Here is a 19,032-nt window from a genome sequence, read left to right on the forward strand (position 1 = left end):
TGGTCGACATGTCCTACCTGTTCGTCCTTCAGATTGGACCTACCACCGAAGAAGATGAAGAAGAACAATGGAGAGTCGGAGAAGAAGAGAAGAGGGATACGTTGCTGCTGCCGGAACTCTGTTGCTGCCGATTCGCCGCCGGAGCTCTGTCGCCGTCGATTCGCCGCCGGTGGACAAGGGTTACTCTATGTATGGGTAGGGTTCGGTGGGGAGAAAGAGTCGATGAAACTGGGAAAAAAGGGCTTTTTGATTGAACATTCGACTGACCTGACCGTGTTAACGCGCATTAACATCAGGCATATCGACGTGTCGATACACCATTCACGGGTGCACAGAATGCGAGCTCTTTTATAATAAGAAATACCTGAATAGCATAGAGTTCATAACTGTTAATTGATACTCATTAACCATCACAAACACAAACTAGTGGATTTAGTAGCTATGGTTTACATTTGTAGAACTTTCCTGTGAATTATAGAATATAGTATTTTCATGGGCAAAGAAGAATAGAGGATATGACCAACTATAGTGAGTCCAAGCCTACTTATTCTACTTGTGTATGTATGAACTGAGGGAGCATCCAACTGGATTTCCCATAGAATGAAAAGAAAAAGAGAAATGGCATCAAACGTGCATAAAAGGTAAGAGAAGGTTAACCAATTATAAAGTAATAAACATATTGCAAAAGCACCAGAAAATGAGTAATTATTCTAAACTCATTTGTTTCAAGCTATTATTTATGCTTAATGTTAAAATGTATAGTTGCCTATGTAAGGGCATCATGGCCTTTGCATTTTTTACTAGGTTGTTTGGGTTTAGTTTTGTTGATTTATTCTTACTCTTAGGCTTAGGGGAATTTGTCTTTATACTTATCATTACCAAGATACTATTCTTTAAATGGTGACTTGCATGACTAAGGTGGTGTAAAATTGTGCTGCTTCAAGGGTTCTTAATCCCCCAACAAACTATTACCTTTGGTTTCTAGAATTCCACAATCCAAGTACTCTGGATGTGGATCACCAAAGATTCTCCACGCTTCTGCAGGTGTCTTCTATATTCAACATGAGCAAAGTAACCAGGTAAATGATCTACTTTGTTTCCAATGCATAATAATATGTCAAACTTCTGAATATCATTGCAAGAAACCCATTGCTGGAGAGTGGTAAAAGATGATAGATGTGAATCATATCAATACAAGAAAGATAGGAAAGTAGCCACATCCCAATAGAAAACTCCTCATCAAGATGAGCCATCCATATTGAAACATCAGCTGTATAATACTTTGTATCAATAGTCCACCTAGTTAATGAAAGCAATGTATTAGTACTTCAGATGCAAAGTTTACTCATTTTAAAGAAAGTATAAACCAGATGTTTCTTGCACAGTAAAAGCAGTTTAATGTTGAGATCCTGAACAGTGGGCATCACCAAAAATGTGTTCTTTCCTCCAAAGGTAAATTCTGATTTATTGAGCATTTCTAGAAAGACTTCCTTAACAAGCTATTTAAGTACTTAAAATACCTTCAAGTTACCATCATTTCCATTATAGAAAAGAACATAATTCTTTTGGAAAACTATCCTATATGAAAACTTTTAGAAATAAAATATTTAAGTCCCCCCCCCCCCCTTGGTATAAAATGTGGGAAAAAAAGAGTATAAAAGCCAGGGATTAGCTCTTCCCCTACTTTCATCTAAGTGGGAGATCACCCTCAAGCTTTTTAAGTAGAATGCTCTTTTTGGATAGCCAATCATCAACTGTTGCCTTCCCTCCAAGAGTGAGAGAATTGCTTCTCTTTGTAATATGGAAAGCATTAGCTGTATTTAGAATTGTTGGTGGTGATATAATGACTCAAGCTTTTGTTACTACAAAAAGGGTAGGGATGATTGTTGAAGGTGGTTGCAAAGTGGTTATCTCATGGCTCAATTTTGAGGAATAAGCATCACTGAATTTCAGGGCCTTGGTCAGGGAAGCAAAAAATTTGGGAAGAAACCTAAACAGATTGGCTAATTCCCCTTGCTGATAGTCTAGCCAGTGCTAGTGTCAATTGTCAAGGGTGTATTTGGGGAATGCCTAGGCCAGGGTTCCAATTGTAATCTATCTCTTTGTATTAGTATGTGTGTGTGATCATCTCTTAGTTGTAGTTTTAATATCCTTGTTGTCTTGTTTTAATAGCTTGGTTATATTATCTTCTTCTATTAATATAATTATGTCCTTTATCAAAAAAGAATAAAAAAAACAGCAAATAGACCACTAGATACAGTGGTATGGATAAGGTCCAAGTGGACCCATACTAGGACCCTAATAAATTCATCCTTTCTATGTCTTTTATGGTCTTAGTCTGTGTATGAAACAGGCGGTTATAGAGTTGTCTTGTAGATAAATAGCATTTGATTGGGTATCTAGAAGTCGGCAGTAAGGAAAGCATGTTGATATGCATTATCGTCTCTTATAAATTTCAAGATTCATATGCTCATATTTTTATCTGCTACCCACTAACTTGGTCCAAACTTGAGCATGATTCTTAAATGGGCCTTAAATCCATGGAATAGGTTTGAAGTTTTGGGCCTAGCCCCTACTAATTGAATACCCATTGCAACCATTCATACTGCCCAACCTTCAATTGGGTCAACTGGATCATGCAAATGAATTGGATACCCTGCATCATGGCTAAAGCTTCTATAAACGTAGTCTAGGAGTATTTGTTTTCTTCTTAGGATACAGTAATAGTTATTTCATAAAAAATCAAGTGGAATATGTACAAATACATATTTTATCACGTTGAGCAACATGACTAATAATAACCAATGGGGATTTGACTCTCATGCAGCTTTAGGGGAGCCACCATTACTTTTAACAGTATTTATTCGCTGTGCAACAAGAGTAGTTATTAGAGAAGCTAGGAAGGAACTGGTTAAAAGGTGCAGCTCAGGCGAATCTTATTCAACCTTTCAGTTGGACACCCTTGCAACCATGTTTGTTGTTAAGGAGCTATGTGGACAAGAGATGAGGGAGGAAACATGAAATTTGTATTAAAGAATCTATCAATTTGTATTAATTTGTGATTCAAATGTTTTCAACAGAGAATAGACTTTTAAATTGCATTTATAATTTATGTTTTGATTTTTGTATTTCATTCTAATGTAGATAAATGTAGAGAAAAGAGGTTATTTGGAGCAAAATAGGAATAATTTAAAAAATGTATATATATATATATATATATATATATATATATATATATATATATATATATATTTTTTACGTGGCTGCCGCTAAAACAACGACTCAGACTTGTAGCGGTACTTGGTTAATCTTTTAGCGGCAGTTGCGAAAAGTAATTTCAGTGTCAGTCGTTGATTTTCACTGTCAGTCACCAAAATTGTCACTAGAATTTCTAGCGACACTTTTTTTAGCGGCATTTTGTTGATGGCTGATAAAACTTCTAGTGGCAGTTTTAGTGTCCTTTTGATTTATGGGGACGTACTACTCCCTTTATGTGTAGCCCTTTTCTTAATCTATCAAAAAAAATTGAAAAATTTTACTTTAGTACCCTAGACTTTGGGGGTAGTGTCAAGTTAGTGCCCAAACTTTCAATCATGTCACTATAGTACCTAAACTTTCAAAAATGGTCAAGTTGTCCCTGCCATTAACCGACTATTGGTTATCTGTTGAAAACGTCAAAACTACCCTTCAAAAGAAGAAACTGTTCATTATCTTCTACCTTAAGACTAAACGATTATCTTCAAAGAGAGAAAAACATGAAATATGATAAAGGAAACAATAACTGAAATCAAAGAAATAACTAGACAAGAATATATTTCAGATCTAAAGGCAAATAACGATTACTTTCAATGTTCGAAATGAAAGCCCAACCATCTATGGAGATGGAAGGAGTTTTGCTTTACATACCTCCCATTCCCACTTCCAACACCCAGATTTTCTGTGTATAAAGTGGAGACTAAAAAGCAAAAGCACCCCCTCCCCATCCCCAACCCACCATTAAAAATCCTTCACCTCTCAATTCACCAAATCCCCAGTTTCAGTTTCCTTTTTGTCTTTCTCTAAATTACAGAGATATAGTTCAAAGAGAAAAAGACCCGCCATGGCAGTAAGTAACAACATCATAGCCATCCTCAACTTTCTGGCTCTTCTCTATTCAATCCCCATCATCGGCGTTGGAATCTGGCTAGCCTCGAAATCAGACAACGAGTGCATCCATTATTTCCGATGGCTGGTCATCCTCATCGGCGTCCTCATCCTTCTGGTATCTCTCGCAGGATTCGTCGACGCCTACGGGAACCGCTAGTGCCTCCAGGCCTTCTAGATCTTCTGCATAGCTATCCTCACTTTCGTCGGGCTCCTCCTCACCCTGCTTGTCCTCACTTTCGTCGTCACCAGGCTCGATAGAAGCTACGTTGTACCCAACGGGGGCTAAAGGAGTATAGGCTTGAAGGTTTCTCCTCATGGCTTTGCAACCATGTCACCCATTCTACAAATTGGGGCAAGATTCGAACTTGTCTCACCAACTCTAACGTCTGTTCCAAGCTTAGCCAAGATTACATCACCATGGGTCAGTTCTTCATCGCTCACATCTCTCCTTGTTAGGATTGAATTGGGAGTCTCCTGGATTAGGAGACTCCGCTGAGTTAGGATTGAATTAGGAGTTTGTTTTGAGTTTGAGTTCCTGTAAATTTAGGAGATTCGATGTTCGATGGCTGTGTATATATGTTAAATCTTCAATCGGATCTGTTACCAGCGATCCCTTACTAGCAGCGGTGATCTGTTACTAGTGGTCGTGTTTCATTCCGATGGTGGCTATCTCTTACCAGCGGCGACGATCTCTTACTAGCGGCAGTGTTCGTGTTTCGTTCCAGTGGCGGCGATCTCTTAGAAACGCTATCGACAACACTGCTTCTGCTTCATATTGCTTACACATCCGAACAAGGGAAGAAGCCTGCAATTTTGGGATATCAACAGAACTTTCTGTTGGAGTTGGTGAATCCCCTCTTAAAAACGCTGACTGCCTTGTTGACACAGGTTGTAACTTGGAGAGAGTCAAGAGTTCAGCATCACGGTTCTGTCTCTCGATCGTGGTAACCACATCCCGAGCCTAAATAGAAGCCCATCGATCAAGTATCCGTGAGTGCCTGCATCAAACGTCTAAAGATTTTACACTGACTCAAGAACCCTCCGACTAGATTAGGATGGTCCTGGAAGAATTGTGCATTGAGGCTGTCGGAAGATCGGTCTCAGATTCCACGAATTCGAAATCAGTGCCTCTTCAGGGAGTTCCGGATAAGACTCACGAACGTCCGAATCTTTAATGGGTTTTCGACGAGTCAAAGTTCTGCGACAGGTTTTAGGGAGATTCGGTTTTCTGATTTTGTGATGATTCAGCCGCCGATTGAGGGTTTTCAGACACGATGGTCGATATGACTGAAAACAAAGAAAAAGAACACGATGGGCATGGTGGACAGAAACAAGGAACATGGGTAGGAGGAAAAGGTCGTGGCGGCCAAGTCAAGGCCAATACAACCAAAGTCTCTGCGCAAGGCAATGCGTCTCAAGGAGAATCAATCGATGCGGTCAAGACTGGGTTAAATGGACTAAGTAATGAGCAGTGGAACATGTCACTCAACCTTTTGAACACACAGAAAGAGGGGAGTCAACTACTAAGTGGTAAGCAAAAATTTTCAGAGTGGATAATAGGCACAGGGGCTTCTCATCATATGACAGGAAGGCTCGAGTCGATGAGAGACATAAAGAACATCATTCCATGCTCTGTCGGGCTGCCAGATGGGAAAGCGACAATAGCAGAGAAAGAAGGCACAGTTGCGCTGGACGATCATCTGAAACTGACTAATGTTTTATATGTGCCTAGTTTGAATCGCAATCTAATTTCCGTGTCGCAATTGATTGAGGAGTTGAATTGTGTTGTTCAGTTCACTAATAAATTTTGTGTGATACAGGACTGAACTACAAGGATGCTGATTGGAGCGGGTGAGCAGCGTGAGGGATTCTATTATTTCCGGAGCATTGCATCAGCAAGAGCAATGAAGATTACAGAGAGCAAGATGTGTGATATTTGGCATCAAAGTTTAGGGCATCTTTCTCATAAAATTGTTAAGTTGCTGCCTTTTGTTAGTACTAAAAATAATAAGGATGACAGTATTAAGGGTTGTGATGTATGGTTCCGAGCTAAACAATGTCGAGAAGAGATTGTTTCTAGTAATAACAAAGCATTCGATATTTTTGAGTTAATTCATTTTGATTTATGGGGTCCTTATAGAACTGCAGCTTCTTGTGGTGCTCATTATTTCTTGACAATAGTAGATGATTTTTCTAGAGGTGTTTGGATTTATCTTCTGATTGATAAGACAAAAGTGGGACAAGCTCTTCGAAATTTTTTTGCTATGGTTCAAAGGCAATTTAACAAACCTGTCAAAGTGGTTCATACTGATAATGGGGCTGAATCTGTTTGCTTGGCTAGTTATTTGCTCAGCATGGTATTATTCATCAAACCACTTGTGTCGGGACCTCTCAACAAAATGGGAGGGTTGAATGCAAACACCGACACATACTCAATGTTGCCCGAGCATTGCGTTTTCAAGCTAGCATGCCCATTGATTTTTGGGGGGAATGTGTATTGATCGCATGCTATTTGATCAACCGGACACCGTCCATTCTATTGAAGGGAAAGACTCCCTATGAAGTTTTATTTGGGCGACCTCATTCTTATGATAATGTGCGAGTTTTTGGTTGCTTGGCATATGCACACAATCATGGACATGGAGGGGATAAATTTGCCAGTCGAAGCAGACAGTGTATTTTTGTTGGTTATCCTTTTTGGAAAGAAAGGATGAAGCTTGTATGATTTAGAGTCCGACACGTTCTTTGCATCAGGAGATGTTACCTTTTTAGAGGATGAATTCCCTTATGCATGCAAGGAGGATAAACAACCAAACAAAGCAAAAGGCCAATTTCATTGTGGAATAGGTGAGACAAATGAGGTGTTGGTGCCGTCCACTTATTTACTAGGACAAGCAAATGGCGAGATGGAGACTAACCAGCGAGGTGGAGACTAACCAGCGAGGTGAACTTGTAGAAGGAGTCAGTGTAGAAGAAGGAACCCACGTAAACCCAAATGTCAATACTAGTGAACCCATGCATTCTTCTAACATCACCACAGAAAATACAAGCGAAGACAGTCCTAACGTCGGGGGGGTGGCAATGTTAAGTAACAATAAACTCTGATTCTCATTTAGGGTGTGGGCATCGACAGAAACATCAGTCCACAAGGTTAAAAGACTATGTGCTTCACACCACACAACGCTTGAGTCCCTCTCTGTGTCCCTTTGCAAGCTCACTCGGCCAATCACATCCTGCATGTAGTCCTTATCCCATAGATAACTATGTGAATTGTAACAATTTTTCTTGTCGACATCGTGCTTTCTTGGTAGCTATTACTACAGGAGTTGAACCTACTTCTTTTTCTAAGGCTGTAAAGGATGAAAAATGGAGGGATGCAATGCAGAAAGAAATACAGGCACTTGAGAATAATCAAACATGGACCGTAGAGCCTTTGTCATCTGGAAAACGAGCCATAGGATGCAAATGGGTATATCAAATCAAGTACAACACTGATGGGACAATGGAAAGATACAAAGCCCGTCTCGTGATCTTTGGGAACAAACAGGTTGAGGGAATTGATTATAATAAAACTTTTGCCCCTACAAAAATGGTTATTGTCTGTACCTTTCTTGCAGTCGCAACAACTTGAAATTGGGAGCTTCATCAAATGGACGTACATAATGCATTCTTGCACGGTGACCTTCATGAGGAAGTCTACATGCGAATGCCTCTTGGTTTTCAGTCAGATAAACCAGGTATGGTGTGTCGGTTGTGAAAATCTCTGTATGGCTTGAAACAAGCGCCGAGATGTTGGTTTGCTAAATTAACCACAACCTTGAAGACATATGGGTTTCAACAATCAGGTTCAGATTACTCCCTATTCATCTTTCGTCGAGACAGGGTACATGTGCTTGTCCTCGTGTATGTGGACGACATTATCGTGTCAGGTAATGATCATATGGCAATTCAAGTCTTCAAGAAATATTTGAGTGACTGCTTCCATATGAAAGACTTGGGACCACTGAAATATTTTCTGGGCATTGAAGTTGCCCGAAACTCAACAGGAAATTTTCTATCTCAACGAAAGTATGTTCTGGATATTATCGCTGAAGTTGGATTACTTGGTGCAAAACCTGCTCCTTTTCCTATGGAGCAGAATCACAATCTAGCCTTGACAGATGGGCCTCTCTTATCTGATCCTGAGCGATACAGGCGCTTGGTGGGTAGGCTTATTTATCTCTCTGCAACTCGTCCTGAGTTGTCTTATTGTGTGCAAGTTCTGTCCCAATTCATGCAGCAACCGCAAGAAAATTGGAAGGCTGCATTGCGAGTGGTGTGCTACTTGAAAGGAAATCCTGGTCAAGGAATTCTCTTGCATTCAGATTGTGACTTGCAGTTATATGCATGGTGTGATTCAGACTGGGCGAGCTGTCCTTTGTCCCAACGTTCCCTGTCTGGGTGGTTTATTCTACTTGGGAAATCGCCGATTTCCTGAAAAACTAAGAAACAACACACTGTGGCTCGTTCTTCAGCAGAAGCAGAGTATCGGTCTATGGCCACGGCTACGGGTGAATTAAAATGGCTGAAGGGATTGTTATTGGCCCTTGGAGTGACGCATTCGAACCCAATGCGATTATATTGTGATAGTCTGGCAGCCTTGCATATTGCAGCAAACCCAGTGTTTCATGAGTGTACGAAACATATTGAAGTTGATTGCCATTTTGTTCGTGATGAGATTCAAAATGGTTGCATTCGTCCTGCTTATGTGTCGACTACCGTTCAGCTGTTAGACATTTTTACAAAGGCACTGGGTCGCAGAGAATTTGAGTATTTTTTCCACAAGTTGGGCATTCACAATCTGCATGCTCCAACTTGAGGGGGGGTGTTAGGATTAGATTGGGAATCTCCGGGATTAGGAGACTCCGCTGAGTTAGGATCGAATTAGGAGTTCGTTTTGAGTTTGAGTTCCTGTAAATTTAGGAGATTCGATGTTCGATGGCTATGTATGGCTGTGTATATATACTAAATCTTCAATGAATGAAAATAAGAAAAGCAAACTAGAAAAGTTCTGGTTTTACACTCCTCTTCAAGGCAAACGTGATTCTCATAACCGCCCTGGTAGCTCTAATCTGGGTCTACCTCATTTCTTATAGTGCCTTCAAGAATTCTCAGACCGAGGAACTTTTCCAGCGTCACAAGTAGGGTTGGGCTTAGGTTTGGCTCCTCTCTTTCTCTCTCCAAACTCCTCACAGATTCTGGTTTTTCATTTATCAAATCGGTCAATCAGATACTGGTGTATATATATATATATATATTCAGTATTCTAATTCCACCACTCCCTAGTTTGATTTTATATATGGAATTTCTCCGGTTAGCAAGGTAGAAGACAATGACAATGAATAGTGTCATTTTTTGAAAAGTAATTATGATGTTTTCAACGAACAACTGACGACCGTTTAATGACCGGATCAAATTGATACTTTTTAAAATTGAAAGTTTAATACTATAATGACACATTTAAAAGTTCAGATACTTGACACTACCCAAAATTCAGGGTACTAAAATGAAATTTTCTTAAAAAAAATCATGATCCAATTGAATACCCAATATGTGTGATCATCCGCTAACCCTTGTTCCAATTACATGTATCGTCGTGCTGAACCGAATTTTTCTTTGGGGCTCAGAAAAGAAGAGAGTTCATTAAATAAAAGAACTACGGATGGGGTCACCAAGCATCATGAATCAAGGTGCTCCACGGAACCTGCCTTCCCTCATCAGACATCAACTATGTAATATTCAAATAGTCACCAGTCGTTAATACATTGGTCCAGCCTTCTTAGCTTGTCTTAATCAAAGAGCTACACGTAGCGTTGAGGCTTCCACACACCACAATCTCCGGTTCAAACAACCGAATCACTCGACTTCGAGTTTCATGAAACAGCCAGCCGACCCCACTGCAATAGGAGTGTTAATTGGATTAGATTTGGTTGAATCCAATCCAGTGTAATATATGTCTATTATAAATGGATCAGGTCCAATTTAAGGCACTGTTTGGTATATCGTTTTGTGCGGCCTTTCGGCTGTTTATAAATCGAAAAGACTGAAAATCGATATATTTTAGAGTGATTTCGGGAAGATTTAGTGTCGAAAAACGCGTACGAAGCCCATTTTGGGCTGATTTCGGGAAGCTCCAAATGAATCTTCCCATATCTTTCGCATTTTAATTTCACGTGGAAAGACCCAAAATGATGCACAAAAAGACACGTGTCTGCCAAACAGTCTTTGGGCTGCCCAGATCTTATGTCAAAAGCTCAATGCATCTATTGACTATCGAGCTATGAAAAGATCTTCTCAAAAATACTTTCCAAACGAGCTCTACTTTAATCAATATTTTGAATCATTTTGGGCTGGTTCAAACAGTCTAATTTGTTCAAATCGGTTCCAACTCAAACTTGGTCTATTGACACCTAATCATATCTTTTATCAATACACTGGATATCGATTCAATCTAACTCAATAAAATATAAATCATTACGAATGGATCAGAATAAATATTTTGAACCATTAAAAGTCCGGAGTAGTCCAATTTAAAATGTCTTATTAGTCTGTCCAATTCGTCCAAATTGGTTTTGATTTAAACGAATCCAACCCAAATTCACCTAATAAAAATTACTGACAGTCGTGACTGCAACGCAGGGAATCAGCATTACTTTTATGCACATTGTTGATGATAACTCCCTCCCTTCCATCCAAAGCAGTGATTTAACAGGGAAAGAATTCGTCAACAATCTCCATGTAAATAGGTGGATATGTATGATACGTCCATAATTTCCTCCAATTCTGTAATCGGCCCAGTCCAAGAGATCTACACATTTCTTCCATCATTAGTCAATAGGCATTCTTCTCTGTAAAACGTCCATATCAGAATTGGCAAGAGATTTGACATTACAGACATCACCTCTGCATTCTCCATTAGCAGATCCTCAACTAAGTAAACACCTCCTCCTTCATTATGGGTGTCTATTGGAACCCGGTATTGTGTCATAGTAGGTAGGTAAAAAGGTCTTCTAAAACCCTCACATTTGATCCATCACCTATGTGCCAACGTAAGCCCTTCTTCATCAAATTAAGAATTATAACAATGAATAATTATAATATTTTTATTATATATATATATATATATATTCAAGCCGGCTTGCGAGTCTCACGAGCCGAACTCTAGTATGTTTGAGCTCGACTCGTTTAATAATTGAGACAGTGAATTGGGCTCAAGCTCGATTGAAACTGAGCCAAGCCAAACTTTTCATGAGCTGAGCTTGAGCAGCTCGTGAAAAGCTCGACTCCTTGCCACCCCTAAACATATGTGATGTAGTGCGATTTGGTCGCTCCCTACTGGAAGGCAGTTTAGATGTCGGACTGCTATATGGCTAAGTCGAACTACAAGGAAGTGAGATCAGAGGTCCTAGGATACTTTACTTGGTGTGGGCACTCCAATGCTTAAGTTAGCGTAGGAGATTTGTGAGAGAGCTGATAGCTTAGAATAATAAGTGCGAAAGCTAATTTGCACGTACCTTCTGAGACTGGAGATGATGCCTTTATATAGGTGAGCTATCGTGGGCCTCATGAAACGTGTATGAGATCACCGACGTGCCTAACCTGGAGTCCATCCCGCACCCAAAGATGGACTTTGCGTAAGCTGATAAGGCTTATCTAGGTCTTGGCTACATGGCACCTCGGCAGGTCGGTGAATGTGTCGAGTTGCTCAGACCTCAGTCTTGGCTAAGTAACTCGAAGTGCCCGAGGTGACTTGGTCTGTTGAGGTGTCTGAAGATGCTGAGATGTCACCAAACCAATAGGTCGCTCTACTTGTCATCATGTCACTGGCCGGGCAAAATTATCCCTCATCAATTGCCCCACACTCCCGATCGTGAGGTAATTGACTCATGGCAGGAGTTTTTGACAAGCTGGACGGATTTGGCCCGATTTCTGGTTCAGTTGAGGTGCTATCAATGGGTTAAGCCTAAACGACCCAACCGACTCGACCTTAACGGGCGAGGCCGCATTTCAGGTACGCATGGACGCCATGCAAACTATAAATTCTGTAGACGTCAAAAATGTGCTCAACCGAATTTGGCCTCAAAATGCGAACAATCGCACCCCTAGGAGCTGATGGATTTATTTGATCTAGACTATTCATGGCCAGTTAAGGCGGCTATAAATAGGGCCCTTGGGGACCCATTCATTTTGTCCCATTTTGAGCTCTTGTGCATTCGGAGGTTGCGAAGCATGCTATCGTTGGTGTCATTGGTGTTGCTAGTTCGGCCAGCGAGGTCAGTTTTTTGTTTCCTTAGGTGAGTCTTCTTCCTTGGTTTGTTTCCTTTTCTTTTTGCTTTCATTCTTTGCTTTTAGTATGCTTGGTAGTGAGTCTAGTGGAGAGAGTCCAATCCGGTCTAGCAGAGGAGGGGACCTTGATCCAAGACCGATGAGGTTCCTACAAAAGGGCCTCATCTTCCCGTCAGCCAGCTAGGCCTAGAGAGTTAGATCACTTCGGTCCTACCTAGTGGACTGTCGGCGATGTCTATGATCTAGCAGCTCGGTGCAGAATCCTAAACCCTTTGGTTACTCCCTTCCATTTGTGGCATTTCCTTGGAGAATGTGGAGCATGAGGTCGCTATCTTTGAGGAGGCTTTGAAGGCTGGTCTCCGCTTCCTTCTTCACCCTTTTATCCCCGAGGTCCTGAACTACTATGACATTAGCCTTAGTCAGCTACATTCGAACTTTGTCTGGTTGGTACAATTTCACTTTCTTCCACCTCGGCCTTACACTTGACATCAAAACTTTCATTGCCCTCTATCAAGTAAAGCAAAATCCTACTAGCACCTTGGGCAAGTTCAGTTACTACTTGTCCTACCGGCCTAGGTACAAACTTCTTCATGAGTTTCCCTCTAAAGTCCTGACCTCAAAAAGCAAATATTTCTGTCACCCTAGCTACTAGGTGGCCTTTGCCAACACATTGGAGAAAGGGGATCAAGGACGTCAGGGAAGAGTTGAGTGAGCAAATGCAGGCCAAGATGCGAGACTTGGTAGAGTGCGAGCTGGAACTGGACAACGTTTTATCCAAGGAGAAGCTAATTCAGGCTGGGCTGAGTCCTTCGGGTAGGTCGTCATCTCTAGTTCGGGTGTTTACTTCATTTTTGTTGATTCAACTAACTCTTGAGCTTCTTGTGTAGGTGACATGTCGAGTATCGCGACTTTGGGGTTCCTCACAGACATGAGGAAGAAGAAGAAGAGGAAGGTGTCTCACTAGGACACGCCTCGGGTGTCTTTTCCTTTGCCCGTCGCACCAGCTGCAGTAGAGGAAGTCCCAGTGGTCAACCTTGTCGAGGAAGATCAGGCGGAAAGGCCTGCACAGGAGACCGAGGTGGCCCATTCTTCCGAGGTGCGCCCTTTGCAACCCTGGCCTCTCACAGCCGAGGAAGCTCCTGAGGAGAGGCGGTCCATCATGGACTTTAGGACTAGCTTGATCAAAAGCGATGAGGTTTTCTTTCTCGAGGAGGTCTCCGATATGTTCGAGATGCGGGGTACCGAGCTTGGCGCCAAAGCGGTGCGTTGCCTTATGCTGGTAAACTTCCAAGTTCTTTACAGTGTTGTTTCGAAGATGCTTCTTTATACTTAGCTAATTTCTTCTCCTTTGTAGACGAACTCCATGATCCATTCCCTTGTGAAGCAGTCTAAGCTTCATATGGGGAGAGCTAACATTGTCAAGGTGGCAGCGGATGAATATAAGTCCCGAATGGAGCGGGTTGTTGATGTCATCAACAAGTTGAAAGACGAGTAGAAGAACCATGTCAGGGAATTGGAGCTCGATAATGCAAAGCTCAAGAAGGATTTTCAAGAGAAGGAGGCCCACTTTGTTGAACACGAGGTTCAACTTCTTGATGAGATCTAAGTTGTTAAGGCTCAAGCCAATGAAGAATTAAAGGTCCCGTTGGGCTGGTTATAGGAGAAGTAGGACTTTGACACCACGACCTTCTGTCAGGACTTCAAACTCTACCATAGCTAGCAAATAATCAGAAATAGATGGCTAGGGCTGATGGTGTGATGGTCCGAATCCAATCCAGATAAAAACTACATCCATGTGAAATTGCAATTTGCATATCGATCTCCATATGCAATCGTTGTCTTCTCTGCAAGATATGGCAAAATTTTGATGTAAAAAAATAGAAAAACCTTAATTTTTATTGTTACATCAGAAAAACCTAATACATTATTTCTAGAAAAGAAAAATAATTAATTACAGACTAAATAGGCCTACTTTGAGAACTGAATTCTCAAAGATTTTTGCTAACTACTGAAATCGGCTAGACTAGTTCTTGTCATTTTGAGTTTTGGTTCAAATCTTGTTTGGTTCAGTCCAAGGGATGAATCTAGCATTCTGATACCACTGTTGGAAGGACTAGGATCTATCATATGGATGGCCAAACCTAGCTAGATGGCTGGGCAAAATTTCAAAAATTTCCTAATCCTTCTAGGAATTGAATTTCCTATATTTTGAAAAACTGCATTTTTCAAGATTGGTCTTGCACTGAACTGGACTAGATTTGAAACCAAACAAAGAGGGAGATTTGTACATGATACGGATACCACAAATGTAGATCCCAATGTAGAAGTTAACACTCAAATCAGTCCTAAAACCAGCTTCCATCGAAGATGGCGTAGTGAGTACTTGAAGTCGGTTCAGCAACACAGTTTTTTGCAAAACTGAGATCCAATTGCTTGGATCGAACTGAGGATGATGAACCTGATATTCCCTGATTTTTTCTTGAAAAAATCAAAGAAAAATTGATCTAAATCAATTATTGAAAGCTGATGCCAAACTCAAAAAAAATCTAGGAGACAAAAGGGTGTAGAGAGAACCAGAAACTACAAAAATATGGAGTTGTCTTGGACTAGTCTGTTAGACAGTTTTGTATGCCCTTAGCTTCAACCAAATTGATGTACTTTATGAGTTTATTGTAAATGAATAAAAGTGCATATTTGATTCATGTTCCCGTGGTATGTTTCTGTGTAATACCCTTAAACTGGACACTTAATGAGACTCGTGTTAGTTTAGAATGTTCACAGCCAGTGGGTCGGTCTGGGGAGACCTATCCTGACAAGGCTGACACTTTGGTGCCACCAAGTCGGTTGGGGTGGCTTGTCTCAGCTACCGGGGTGAGACCCTAGGCACATACAGTGTGGGATTAATTGAATCTTTGAACTGGACCAGATTTCTAGTATTGCCCTGGACCTTGGAGATTGATGGGCAAAACTGGAAAGTTACACCCGGCCCCTAGACTCGATTATGATACTGCACTAGGTGTCGGATTGGGCTGTCTTTGATATACCAATCAATGAGATCCTTAGCGGGGGTCAAAACCTGGGTATGTTGGGACAGTCTGAGAATTCATCTGAGTGGGTGATCATAGTGACAAGATCAGCCCCTTTGTCGGACAAAGGTAATGATCGGGGATGCACTCTCACTAATGGAAACCAAGACTGCTGGCAACCGATTTCAATCATTGAGATTTGTTTTGCAAAATATATTTTATATGAGATATAAAAGTATATATATTATGGTTTCAAAATATTTGCAAAAAGTTTTAATTCCCGGGATCCATACTTGAGAGAGTGCAACACTGTTCCTTGTAGCTGAGGGAGAGGTTTTCTCTTGTCGGGGAGTGTATGATCATTATAGGCTGAGAGGTTAAGTGTAAGGCCATTGAGGATAATACCTGATGGGCTAATCTTGCATCTGCCCACAGTCCCTAGGTGTTACAAGGTGGCTTGGCCCAGGGACCACTTAGGGTAAGTGTTGGGCCCATAGAGCCCATCTGATGGGTTTCAGGGGGTGCACTATCCATAACAGTGTATTCGGCCTGGCCTTGTAACAAAGGCTGGGCTGAACCCATGTGGCTGATGTGTAGATCAATGTTTGGGTCCCACGCCATACAAGAAAGCCCAACTGGGCAACAGTTTGGAAGGATTAATGAATACATAACCCTAAATGGGCCTTAGGCCCATTTCGAACTGGGCTAATTTGATTAGTCTTAAAAGGGGCGAATTTTGAGATAAGATCAGCTGATAGGATTGGGCCCACACCCTATCCACTCAGAGAATCCAAGATCTAAATGAGATTTAGATTTGGAAACTTTCTAATTAGATTAGGAACTGATTGATCTAATATAGATAAGATAGGGATTATCCCTTATCTTAAAGGGACTTCTAATCCAGATATGATTTGGGTTAGCAACTCCTGATGGGATTAGGAGCTGATCCCTTTAAGTCTATAAAAGGAAGAGGGGGCGGCAGCCTTTAGACACATCAACATTCAATAGACTCAAGTCTTGTCTTCAGAGTTGAGATCACAGAGGAAAGAATCCTGCACCCTGCAAATTCTTTCTAGCTACCTCCTTCTTGCAGTCGCCGCCCATAGCAGTTCGATCTCCATTATTTGGGAGAAATCAATATTGGATCTTGATTCCAATCTTTTGGAGAAAAGATTGGTAGGAGTTGTATTCACTAGCCATCCAGGTGATTCTTGGGAAGAATCAAGTTCTTAGGAAGGACACTGCTGATTCTGCTCCACCTTGCACTGCGCCATCTTCAGTGGGAGCAGATTTTGGTTTCTACCTTGGGCGTGAACACCTCCATTGAGAGATATTGTTTCTCTGTATCAGGTATTATCTCTCTCTCCTCCTTTTGGTTCAGATATGGTTCAATTTATGGTTCAAGAATGATCCTTGAAAATATGATTTTCTAAATAGGGAATTCGATTCCCAGTTGAAGGGAGAGAAAAATTTTTGAAATTCGCCCCCCTTTATTCCACAATCTTGGGCGTCCATATGATGGATTTCCTATCCCTTCATAGTCTGCCCCTCTTCTTTTATAATCTCTTATGGATCTATCTCCTAATGTAATTAGGAGATAATCCAAATCTAAATCAGATCTAGACTCTAATTAGAAATATACCTTATCTTCTTATAAGGTTAGGTACTCCATAACTAGTTCAAACCCAGATTTGCCCCTTGGCACATGACAACTTAGTTGTTACGTGACAAATTAATTAATCATATTAATTATGGGCCTTAGGCCCATCAGCTATAAGTGTTGCATGGATAACTTAGGCCTGATTTGTATGGCGTGAGACCCCACAATGACCTCACATAAGTCCACATGGATTCGGCCTAACCTTTATGAAAAGGCTTAGCTGAATTCATTATTAAACGTAGTGAACCCTAGATGCATTATGAGATTTGGACCAACTAAGTAAATCTTTACAAAGTTGGTTTTCAAAGAACCATCTTAATACATATAGGGAGAGGATGATGTAGCACAGAAGGAAACTAACAAGTTATATGCAAGTTGGGGCCATTCCAAGACACATAAGAAGCAGACATGACGCCACCAACCTAACTTAGTAAATATTTACTGATATAGTATCATCACAAAATTTCTATCTTAGTTCATTTTTTACCAAGTTGGTGCCATCACAGAGTTTCTATCTTAATTTGTTTTTACCAAGTTAGTGTTGTAGCGAAATTTCAAATTTGTATTCAATTAGGACTTTCCTTTTGTAGGGTTTTAGTAGGATTCTATTATGGAGTGTTTTCTTAGATTAGGATTGCTCAATTTGGATTTTCTTTTTAAGGAGTTTTAGTAGGATTCTATTATAGAGTGTTTTCAGATTAGGAATAGGAGTCATAACGGTGTATCCTATATAAAGAGTAGCTAGGGAAAGGCTAAGGCAGTTCTCTTGTTATCAATTTTCTCTTAATTATTTAGTGAATAATTCTTCTTCCTAAAATTCTACTTTTGCTCTTTTCTTTGAAGCTTTTCTCACGTGTTTCGTTCCTGTATTGCGCCAATCCTTGAGAACATCACTATGAAATCAATACGAGTCGAAGATTTACACTTAAATGATCATTGAATTCATCCATCCTATAAAGACTCAAGGATAATGGACTTAAGTATGATAAAACCCATTAGGTAATCAACCCTTAATAGTCTCTTACGCTTAACCTCTCAGTCCATAATGATTAAACACTATCCGACAGGGAATGATCTCTCCCTGTTTGCAAGGTGTAGTGTCACATTCTCTACTCAGATGAATCCTGATAATTAAAACCTTTTTACAAGCATTTTCATAAAACATTAATACATACATATCATAAATATATTTTGCAAAAGTAGATTTTAAAACACTATTAAAATTCACTACCGACAATTCAAGTTTTCATCAGAGAGAGTGCAAATCTTATCATTCACTTTGTCCAACAAAGGGGCCGATCCTATGACTATGATCACCCACTCAAGTGAATTTTTAGACTACCCCAACATACCTAGGTTTTGACCCTTGATGGATCTCACTGATTGGAATATTAAAGACAACCCAATCCAACATTTAGTGTAGTACCATAATCAAGTGTAGGGGTTATGTATAACTTTCTAATTTTAACCATCAATCTCCAAGGTCCAGCGCATAATTGTAGAATTGTCTAGGTTTAGTGTTTCATCTAAACACACACTGCATGTGCTTCGTGTCCAACCCTAGTAGCTGAGACAAGTTGCCCTAACTTCTTTGGCAACACATGAGTGTTAGCCCTGGCGGGATAAACTCCCTTAATCTATTCAATGGTTGAGAACATTCTAAACTAACACGAGTCTAAAAAGTGTCTAATTTAAGGGGTAATTACATAGAAACATACCAATGTCAACATGAAACAATAATGTACTTCTACACATTTACAATAAATGTAATGTACATCAATTTGATTGGAGATAAGAGCATACACTGTCTAACACCAGTACCCTCTTCACATCTACTTTACCCAACCATAGTTCTTTTTTTTTTTTTTTTCTTTT

General features: G+C 40.4%; 1 pseudogene; it reads left to right on the top strand.

Annotated features, from left to right (window-relative positions):
* Positions 1–4,099: 4,099 nt before the first annotated feature.
* Positions 4,100–4,602, top strand: LOC148860866 (tetraspanin-2 pseudogene; annotated as a pseudogene).
* The last annotated feature ends 14,430 nt before the right edge of the window (positions 4,603–19,032 follow it).

Source organism: Nelumbo lutea, chromosome 4 (assembly GCF_056320005.1).
Source record: "Nelumbo lutea isolate HS-2025 chromosome 4, American lotus-T2T, whole genome shotgun sequence".
Classification (NCBI taxonomy): domain Eukaryota; kingdom Viridiplantae; phylum Streptophyta; class Magnoliopsida; order Proteales; family Nelumbonaceae; genus Nelumbo; species Nelumbo lutea.